This window comes from Vombatus ursinus, unplaced genomic scaffold (genome assembly GCF_900497805.2).
Source record: "Vombatus ursinus unplaced genomic scaffold, bare-nosed wombat genome assembly UNPS02014791.1, whole genome shotgun sequence".
Lineage (NCBI taxonomy): Eukaryota > Metazoa > Chordata > Mammalia > Diprotodontia > Vombatidae > Vombatus > Vombatus ursinus.
Genome location: NW_020954569.1, coordinates 43,384,083 through 43,386,977, shown reverse-complemented (window position 1 = coordinate 43,386,977; position 2,895 = coordinate 43,384,083). Strand labels below are relative to the sequence as shown.

The 2,895-nt window shown below is 42.0% G+C and overlaps 1 pseudogene; it reads left to right on the top strand.

Moving 5' to 3' along the window:
* Positions 1 to 1,682: 1,682 nt before the first annotated feature.
* On the top strand, positions 1,683 to 2,165 carry LOC114047820 (annotated as a pseudogene).
* The last annotated feature ends 730 nt before the right edge of the window (positions 2,166 to 2,895 follow it).

Genomic DNA, 2,895 nt, shown 5'->3' with positions numbered 1-2,895 from the left:
AGTAGATAATAAGGGTAAATGTAGGGGTGGAGTCAAGATGATGAAGTGAAAGCAGTGACTTGCTTGAGATCTCCCCCAAAGCCCTCCAAATACCTGTAAAAAATGGCTCTAAACAAATTCTAGAGCAGCAGAACCCACAAAAAGACAGAGTGAAACAAATTTGCAGCCCAAGACAACCTGGATGGTTGATTGGAAAGGTATATCATGTTGGCTGGGAGAGGAATGCAGTTCATCGTGAGCATGCAGGCAAAAAAACAGGACTCAGCAAACCTGTCATAGCCCTCAGAGGACTGAATCACAGACAACTGTGGTGGTTTCCAGATTTCTCAACCCACAAACTCCAAAGACAACTTAGAAGGTCAGTAGGAAAAGTCTGTGACTACAGTGAGAAAGAAGCTTGGTCCCAGCCCCAGTCACAATGTAGCCCCTGGGTGGCGGCTGCTTTCAGAGTTCTTGGCCCACAGAAGGAGGGGGAATCCAGTGGCTGATCAGATGGGGATTGCAGGGATCTCTTTGCTGGTGCTGGGTTGGTATTCTCTTGCTTTACACTGTTTGGATCTAGGTCACAGTTCTGGGTGGCAGTCCTGGGGTGAGAAGGAGTGCTGGATGGTGGAGCTTGTGGTAGTGATGGAGAAGGAATCCTCCTCACAGTTCCAATGCAGAAAGAATGCTTGTGGTCACTTATAGACCAGAGCATAAGCCAGGAAAAGAGTAAACACCTCACCCTTGATCATACTACGTTGGAAGAACTGAAAATTTACAGGTGCCTAGAAAAATCTCTGAAAACAGTTGCACAAAATCCCCAAAGCTTGGGACAGTATATTCTCCACACTGGAAGCAGACCAAAGAGTTTATAACTCAAGTAATTGGCTGGGATCATGAGCAAACTGTGAAAAAAAAAAGTCAGACCATAAAATCTTTCTTTGGTGACAAAGAAGATCAAATATATACAACCAGAAGAAGACAACAAAGTCAAAGTTCCTACATCCAAAGCCTCCAAGAAAAAATATGAATCAGGGGCAGCTAGGTGGCACAGTGGATAGAGCACTGGTCCTGAAGTCAGGAGGACCTGAGTTCAAATCCAATATCAGACCAGACACTTGACACTTACTAGCTATGTGACCCTGGGCAAGTCACTTAGCCCCAGTTGCCTTAAAAATAAATATGAATCAGTTCCAGGCCATGGAAGAGCTCAAAAAGGATTTTGAGAATCAATAAGAAAAGTAGAAGAAAAACTTGAGAAGAGAAATGAGAGTGATGCAAGAAAATAACAAAAAACAAGTCAACAACTTGCTAAAGGAGACCCAAAAAATGCTGAAGAAAATAACACCTTAAAAAATAGCCTGTCAGTTGGGATGCCACAGCATTCTGTTCTTAAGCCAAGTTCTCACTGAGTGAAGAGCAGGGCTCAGGTTCCAGGGAGCCAGCTGGTGTCAGGCTGGGGCCACAGTGCTTCAGTGGGTCCAGAATGGCAGGTATTACTCATTGCCTTTTCCCCAACTTAGTGCCCATTTTGAGATTCAACAGTATCAAGCTGCATATTTCCTACATCTTCCATTGGAAGAAACCCCCTTCTGGAGGTTCTTTAGGTGAAGGCTGGATGAACACTTGAATATGTTGTAGAAGTGTCCTGGTCAGACACAGGTTGGACTATATTCCCCAAGGTCCTCTTCTCAGTCTGAGATTCTGTGATTCAAGCAAAAATGGATGTTGAAGTCTCTCACAGTGAGGTAAATCCAAGTACCAGGGTAATGAACAGTTGTGGAATGTGGCTGACATATTCACTGGGAGTTGGTTTGCTTCATATTGTCTTACTCAGCATTCCCTTCTTCAGTGTTCCTGTTGCTTAGACCTTAACAAATATTATACGCAATTTGGGAATGTATGTATTTTTATGTGCTGTAAAAGGAACACTTTTTGAAACCTCTGACCAGGGGAAAGCCAGGCTGCTTACTCACTAGGAACAACTGGACTATGGAGTGCAGTTTACTTCTTCACAGAAGTTCTTCATGATTTCTCCAATAATTTTGTATTTTCTGGCAAGTTTCTACACCAAGTATGATCCTACACACTTCATCTTAAACACAGCTTCTCTCATGAGTGTGCTAATTCCCAAAATGCCACAACTGCATGGTGTTCATATCTTTGGTATTAATAAGTACTAAACTGAAAATGTGAAACAACCATTCTAAGCAAAACTTTGTGGCTACTGCTTTTTCTATAAGGAATAGGTAGTGTGCTATGCTGTTTACATTGTAATGTGCAATGGGAAGTTTTTACACTCAAGGTCTAATACTCATACAAGGTCTAATACTAATACAAATATGCTATTTGGAAAAGCAGATTTTTATGAGATGCCTCTAAGTGTTTAACAAGTCTGCTAAGTTTCTGCAGAAGTTTTCCAGGAGAGCAGGGCAGGCCCCACTCACAAATGATTGACAGTACAGTGAGAGAAGAAAAGCTCTGCACATCAACACGAGAGTCTTGAGGATAGGAGTAGCTTAGTTTAATGAAAGGGCACTATGTAGGAAGAGTTATCCAATCAGTCACAGTCAAGTTGAAGTACATTTATATATGGAGCAGAATCACCCTGTACAAAGGTCAAATGTCCTATAGCTAAGACAGTCAGCTCTTTTTTGTTTTACAGATGTACTCTTTGTTTTTGCTGACTTACTGTCTTATGTCTAGACCTGGTCAGTTCTGGATGTATCAGGATATGTCCTGGTGATGTACTTTCAAGCCTTGTTAATAGGTATCAGTGTGGCTTCCTACAGTTTTCTAGTGACTTCAGACATTAATTTAGGGCAAAGCAAAATTCTGATGGGTTTTGTGTGTGTGTGTGTGTGTGTGTGTGTGTGTGTGTGTGTGTGTTTGTGTGTTTTAAAAGGCTGCTAA